The following is an 8,416-nucleotide window of genomic DNA, read 5'->3' as shown; positions in this document are numbered from 1 at the left end:
GAGGTACACAAGTCTATAAAGAGGTGCTAATGAATGACTCACACTTCATGGAACCCTCCACTATGCGTGTCATTCTTTCCTTGCTGGGTCCACACCTTGCACCACTGACTACTGACTAGAATAATTCTATTATTTTCATCACAGTAGCAATAAATACTAGTCACAGATCATGCCAACTCTCTTCTATCATTGCTTTTCACAACCCCTTCATCAATCCATCTGTTACTGTTTCCATCACCAGTCCCACCAGTCTTTCTGGAAGGTCTGTACACCAATATCATAAATGTGTTCTACGATTTAGGCAAATTCTACAACACAGCTTCTGTTAACTCTACACAAACCATCTGAATAAAGTTGCTTGTAATTCATCAGAAACTGAGCAATATACTTTGTGACAAATGCTTAAAAAGGAAGAAAAAAAACATTAATCATGAGCCAGTAAATTCAACCCCCAGGTTAAGTTTGCCATGGTGGAGCTCTACTGTAAAGTCCTGAGGTGTCTGACTGAGGACACTCAGAGCAAACCAGTCTGAAGTTTGGCATGTACCAGTATTGCACCCTATCTGCCCTGCTCACCAAAGTTGGGTCCCTGTAACATGTGTCCACTTCCACCAAAAAGAAATTCTAGTTAAAGGTTTGTCATTTTGAAACACTGAAGGAAATCCAACACATATTAGACACACATTTACAGGATATTAAAAATTGCATTTGAAGAGGTCTAGAGGTGTAGAAGGAGACAACCTTGAAGTCGCCAATAAATCAGGTAACTTTTTCAAAACTTCATCTGTGTAAGTTGCAGAACTTGAGTTGCACCGAATACTAGGAGAAAGGTTTCATAAATATGTTTTCATAGTGCTTAAACATTTGAAAATAACTTTTGCTGCCTTTTCATGTTTCTGCAGGTCCATACAATGGACAAACCAAACACTGAGAGTCAGTCAGAGCCCCTTTAATGTTTCTGTTTTTGTTTTTTCTTCCTACATATATTCAGCTGGTTGTAATCTGCAACCTCACCAGCAGATGTTACTAAATTCTAAACATTGCATATTTAAGCAATTGTAGCTTCTGAGTATACTGGGGTCTACACTCAATGTATAGCGCATTATGTTGAGTATAAAGATGTTGAGGGGAGCCTCATGTATCATAAGACCCACTGTGTCAGTATTTTCGCCAGATGTGGCTCATAGGTCACTGGGGTGTGAAGGAGATGCGGGAAATGAAACTGACGGTACCTTGTTGCTAAATAATTACAGCTATGTTCAACCCTAGATTTCTTCTGAACACATTCATGTCCTGAATTGTTATTTTATGTTTTGTTTTGTTTTTTTCCCTCTCTCGTGTGCCGGTCTCAGTTATATCCTCCACTGACATGTTTTCTCAGAGTCTGTGTTATTGCTTATATGGTTAGAGCTGGAAAACCAAACAAAGCCTGACACAGCACTCCATCACCTGGCCCGATGATGTCATGATGTCTTAAGTGTCCCACTTTGACTGTGGCCCCACCTTCCTCTCAGCACATGTCAGAGGTTGGTGAACCATGCACAGGTGTGTGTGTGTGTGTGTCTGCGTGTGCAAATCAGTGACATATTTTTGGAGGCTGAGAACCCCCACAGGTTGTAAAGTTGTTCCAGACCACGTTGTACCGGAGCTGGGTGTGAATGGGGGTTATGTCTCTGAACAATCCACTCTTTGAGCTTCATTTCCAGGTCGACCCCTTCCAGAGCATGGTTCATGGTAGAGGTGTCGTCATCTGATTGGTTAGAGCTCCTGGCCTCACATTTTGCTGTTCATCAATCAAATCTAGATTTCCATTACTACCAAGTAGACCTGAAATTTCTTATTTCCGCTCAGTCTTCTTAGTACACGAGCCTTGCTCACAGTATGCTGCACTCATACTCCATTGACCTAAGTTCACACTTGCAGTTTCTTAAGTGCTAGTCAGAAGTTCTGCTAGTGCTTGAAGAAAACACTACTATAATTAAACATAATGATGATTTACATTGGCCAGCAGTTGAGCATGCTCCTTACAATGAGAGTGCCAAGATGCTGATGTTTGTTGGTAACATTTACCAAGACGAAAATACTCCATCCACACATTAAAGAGGTACTCATGTATTGATTTGTGGTGAGAATATTTGCTTCTTCGGAAAAAGTTCTGGATTTGCTGTCATGTGGACAAAGCCATGATCTAGTTACTCATGCCAAATAACCGGACTGCTTGAAAGAGCGTGTCATCACTTTCGTCTTGGACGATCCACTTCCTAATTTTTCTCACAGCGTCATCTATTTGTGCTCATTCACATCTGCCAAGAAGTAGATAGAACCGGTGGGAGGGATTTTGAATGTTGGATATCCCTTCACATTCACAAGTCATTCTTTTGCCTTCCAAGGCACATCTCCAAGGACATCCAGGTCTCATTCACTCAGCCCCACTGGCTTTTATGTCCACTGAAAATGTCTCAGTGGTGTGTGCCGCAACTTGAGTGCAAAAGAAACCAAATGTGGTATTCTGAAAACAGACTGTCTATGTGATTTTGTTACATTGTCTTTTGTTTCTGTGGAATACAGTTTTGGTTTAAATTATTATGGTTTAATGTCTAAATCAAAGAAACGCTTTGATAGGATTAAAAGAGAGGAAATGGGAAATAATTATATGGTCTCACAGCACATTAGCAACATAAGAGGTTCATTGTAACAGTGGAACATGAAACCACAGTGTGCTCAAATGATGGTGGCTGGAAATACTACAACAAACACAGAGAGAATCTCAGTTGATGACAATCAACTGCTCTCTGTTTACTGAAAACAATAAAACCCCTCTGCTGACACGAGGCAGGCTTCTGGTAGAGTCTGTCCGTAGAAGAAACATTTAATGGCTCCATGTGGGGTTGTTTGCTGCTTAATCTGTGGTTGTAACATCCACTCAGACATGTGTGTCTATTTTTTCCTGTTTCAAAGCGTATGACATTCCTTTAACCGGATAACTGATGTGGATTCTGACAGTTGGTGGGGCCAGATGCTGACCTGGCTCATCAGAGGCCTGGAAACAATCCAACAAAATGCTACACAGCTTTGGAGAACTCCCTTCCTTTTTACTTGCTCCATGTATCCCTTTGGAGCAAGATGTTGCAGGTCAGATTTACAGTAGATCTATGCGCCACTGAGCCGAACTTGGGCAAGCTAATTGGAAAAAGGATTTGTACGTTATGTGGCCCGCAGCGGGTCCTTTCAGCAACTAAGCAAGGAAATCACAAAGGACGGCACACAGGTGAAGCAGATGTACATATGAATGTGTGTAAAGATATATCCTCCACAGTACGAATGCATGCACAGGGCTCTAGAGTGCGACCAATTCGGTCGCAAATGCGACCAAATTGCAGGTTTTGTCTCTCTCCAACTAAAATTCACCGAGCCAGCAGCAAAAGAAGCAGCAAACTGCGCTTCACATTTGATCAATGTCGTCATGAATTTTGCTGTTTTGCTTCCACGACTATTAAAATCACACTCCATGCACAGCTAGCTCTCTCTCTCTATCTCTCTCTGTACTTCAAGAACAGTTTCCCGTCTCCAATCTCTGTTTTCTGTATTATTCATTCGCTTATTGCCCACCAGTCCGTTGTTTACAGCGCTGTCGGCTGCTGTCTTTTCTTTTTTCTTTTTTTCACTTAAATGACCTCGGACAAGAAAGCCTATTTTTTCTGTTGTTCAATACTGAAGAAATTTAAACTTTATATGCAGAACGTTGTAGAATATTTTTAAGGTTATCTGCTATAAAAAGCCAGACCAGGAAAATCTCCTTCATGTTTTTCTGTGTTTTATTCTCAGTTACTTTCACACAAAGGCATCTGCTGTGATGTTCACAACTCTGAAGAAGTCAGTACTGATAAATGATCAGAATTATAATATTTCTGACTGTCTGAGGCCAAGTTGAATCGAATCGGGACTTTGAAAACCGGAATCGAATGGATTATAGAAATCAGTGATGATACCCAGCCCTAGTGAGCAGCCTAGGCACCACAGAAGTGGATGTAGCTGTAATAGGAAAAGAACTATTGCTAACTTTTCTGTTAAGTTAAGGCCTGATCCTTCTGAAATTCATAGCCAGTGCTCTGACACGGTGTCATCAATCTTTGAATGCTGAAAAAGCACAGTGTATCCAGAAAAACACATTATATTATATAAATTATTATAAAATTTGTGTGCGCCTAACTTTTGTGCGCCCATGGCAAAAAGTTAGTCTAGAGCCCTGATGCATGTGCACACAGAATGTTTTGAAGACCATAAAAAATTAAGAAGTGATTTTGGCACGCTGCTCACATTACTGAATGACATGAACAAGGAAAAGAGGAGGTTGAACTTTAAGTTACACATGTCTGGCAAGCACATTGCCATCGGAGAATACACTGACAGCATCCCAAATATATGTATGCATGTGTTATATATGAAGGGGAAAAAGATCAGGCATCTATACATGTAGAAATATGACTCATTTCCTGCACTGAAAACACTGTACTAATGGACTGTTCTGCACTCTTCTCATGCAATTTTAATTCTATTGTGTTTCTAACCTCATTTTATCTCTGATTTCCATTATGGATTGCCAAAGAGGAACCCTCTGTCTGATAAAAATGGTCCATTACATAAATGGCTCATCACTCCGAGGCCTTTGTGTGTCTGCCCAGCAGGTGAACAAGAGGTCTTCAACTTGGCAAAAATAGAAAGACTTTGAAGACTTTACAGTTGGAGAGACACATCATCACAGACTCCAGCAGTAATGGGACACAGTAACACTACACCTGATGAAAATAATACTAATAGTGACAATGTGAACAATAGTCTGGTCTTGTCATTCATGACAAAAGGTTGATGTCCCAAAATGATTATTAAACCTCATTATATCTTACAAGTTCATTTACTACAAATGTTGAGTTAACTATTATAGAACAAATTCTTGAAGTTGGTTGAAAGTGATGGACTTGTCTACCAACACTAGTGAAACTGAAATTGAGACTGTTTGCCTTCAAAGTAAAAGTTGCACCTTTTGAAACATGTTGGCTGCAATGCTGAGGCACAACTTTACTACAAGCAAATGTGGCAATCTACTAGAAACCAAAGCAATTACTGAGGGGGGAATACAACCTGTGGTTGTATCACATCCAATATGGCAGACAGCTGTTGAGCATTGTGCACATGACATCACATGAGAAACCTCAATAAAAGATGGACGTAGCCTCTGCAGGGCAAAAATGAAGCCAATGTGAAAGTGCCTTCTAGTGAAAACTACCTGAAAACCACTAGATGGCAATAGCTGTTGTCTAAAAAGATTTCTGCTTAAAACTTTAAGGTAGAAAAGCGTTTTGACTTGACTTGAGTCCAAAATAAGGTCATTTTGTAAATCTTGGTCATACAATGTTACTAAAATGAGGATTATCTATGGTAAAAACCACATTCTGACTAAACAGACAGTTACAGTGATGCAATGTTGAAAGTTTTAATCTCTAGGCTTCAAAACTGGGCTTTAGAAACCGATCAGTGATGTCCCAGTAGCCATATCCATCCTTTATACTCTCTATAGCTAGTTCAAAACCTACCACGCTAACGCAACTGCTCGGCGCAGCTCTAACGTAACAACAAAAAGGCGCACCAGAAAAACACACAGTTGCAGAGAGGGCGTGTCACATGGTAACCATGGCAACATAATGCTGCCGCCTGAAACAACAGAACACAGCTGTCAAACAAAACCCAAAACAGCCCTGACCCGCTACAATATTTTAGCTGAAATAACAACCATCTAACATTTTAAAATAAGACAGTGACCACGATTAAATATTGTCTGTTGGATGGATGGATGTTAGTGAGCATTCTAGCAGAAATCAGTTCAACGTCAGTTTCCGTGTTAGCATTTAGCTCAATGTACTTAGTGTCATAAAGCTACTAGGATAGCTAGGTAGTCATTTCCCAGAAAGGCGAAGATCAGTATTGTAAATTAAGATTAAAAAAAAAAAAATTACAAAAGTGTTCAAATGTGAGTAACAAAGATCAAATTTGAATCTGTAGAGAGCAGTTCTAACAGCTACAGTTTTTTCAGATATACATTGCCATCGGAGAATGGTAATTTGCAGATAACACTAACTATACAACAATAACTATATAGCACTAACTATACACCCATGTGTAACATTTTCAGCATAAAATTTGAAGAAAATATAAACACACTACTCACCTAATATTAACCTTTACAATGAAAATACATCCATGGCTAAATCATTTGTTAGCTTGTTTTTAACACGAAGAAGTCATTTAATGTGCTGACTTATTTTGACTTTATAACCTGTGTTTTGTTTTGCTTTGTTTGTTTATTTGTTTTAAGTTTGAAATGGATGAAATTATAAAATGGTGGCTACATTTTATCCAAGAAGGCAACACTGACCTATGAGACGTCTCATTAATTAACTTCAAGACACGTTACAATGTCAAACATAAACTGTCCAAGCTTTGATCAAAATGCAATATTTGCTACTATATGGCTTCATTTGCCATTACTTTTTCATTTTTTTTAACATGCATAAAATGCACTCAACATTTAAATAGCATCATACTATATATTGCTACATCATGTTATTGGTCAGGTGAGCCTCAAATTCCAGTGTATTTGAAGAGAGAGTCAGTTTTTCAGGCATGAAAATCTTTAGCCTCTACAATGAGACTATCCAGAGCCCTTCTAATCACAATAATTTGCATAAAACAATTGCTTAAAATCAGGGGGAAATAAATGTTTTGCTGAAGATATAAATCCTAGAGCTGGTGTCTGGATTTATGCCTTGCATACTAGCATGGATAACGTACTATGAAATGTAGATAGATGGCCAGCTTGACTCATTTGAAGTAAGCTGCCCTAATTAGTGTACAGTCTGTTTTGTCACTCAAATTAGTGTACAGTCTGTGTGTCACACAAAATATTAATGTGACACACACACACACGGTCAGCTCATGCTTGGCAGCAATGAGCAGTGACATCCCGTCCAGTGCAGCTGGTCTGCAGCCTCTAGGCAGTCCTACGCTCTGGGAGGGAAGCCTGGTTTGATTTTAGTCAAACCAGGGCAAACCAGGACTTTCACATTCCAGCTTTTCAACTGAAATTATTTGTTACTGCCCCAGAGACTCATAGAGCGCTTACATATATGAATTTTGGAGGAATAATGTCTTAAAGTGTTAGCTAAGGTGCTGTTTGCCCTCGGGCTAGCCAGTGTAAAATTACACACACCACTTTTTCTTTTCCTTTTTGCTCTTTCTCTCTCTCTCATTCTCCTTGCTCTATCTTGAAGTGAGGCTGTTCCAAGCTGGAAAGTTCTGCCGCTGTTACATAAACTCCAGCTCGAGCTGGGTCAAGAAAAAGGGAAGAAAAGAGGGAGAAAAACAAGACAAGAGCTGAGGAATATTGTGGGAAAATAAGGGCCAAAGATAAAAAGGATCTGGATTGGGTAAAACCTGTGTCATCAGGAATATCTAAAAAAAAACCTCCTCTTCATAAGATTCCGGAGAAAAGAGGAAGAACAAAAGAGCAGGAGGAAATTGGAAGCAGAGTGAAGGCAGCTTAGCAGCTCCTATCCAAAAAGCCTGGAAGAAAGGGAAGAAGGAAAAACTGAAAACAAAGCATTAAATGGCTTGGAATTGTCCAAGGCCCGCCTGAAACCCTCTCTGGAACCAGCCAGGCCGCCGCTGATACACAAAAGAGCCAACTTCAACCTGACATGTCTTCCTGTTGAAAAGACAGAAACACAACTTTCCCGGAGCACTGGCGATCCAGGAATTCATTGTGTGGGTTACCTGGTGCCGATCTGTTTTTATTGTTGGGAATTGAGGGGTTTTGTTGCTAGTTTAGTTTCTCTTTTCCTGCCAGCACACTTAATGACCCAAACATTACTTTGGGAAGCCTAATAACTTCTCACTTTCTATTGGATGTACAACCCATGGTAGATGACTGAGCGAAGCATGAGTTATTAGATTTATAGGAAGTGCTCAACAGTTTGTCTGGAAGTGGGTAATGAATCATATTCCAAATGGCTTGCAGATGCTGTAGCAGATCTCGGTGGGTACATGCTGCGACTGAATACCAAATCAACTTATAATTACCTCTCGAAACCACATCCACATTTATTTACTGAGGTGTTTATGCGCATAAATCCCAATCGAACATCCCCTCAAACCACTAAAAATCACACGGAGCAACAGGGAGGTGTGTTTTAGCAGACAAGGGACGTTCCTATGAATAACTCCTGTACTGGCAAGAGCATCTTTTCAGGTGTGCACGCTCATTAAATCAGCCACCTCTACTGCTTCACTGCCCAGGAGCATTTTTCAGTTAGTCAGGGTTTTAATTTACCATGAATCCACTTGTATGCTGACTCACTGCATT

This window comes from Aulonocara sp. 'chitande type north' Nkhata Bay, linkage group LG22 (assembly GCF_057382095.1).
Source record: "Aulonocara sp. 'chitande type north' Nkhata Bay isolate Kocher_YH1m ecotype deep benthic linkage group LG22, A_spYH_male_GT1.1, whole genome shotgun sequence".
NCBI lineage: Eukaryota > Metazoa > Chordata > Actinopteri > Cichliformes > Cichlidae > Aulonocara > Aulonocara sp. 'chitande type north' Nkhata Bay.
The sequence above is the reverse complement of the archived record's forward strand: the minus strand, read 5'-3'. Positions refer to the sequence as shown.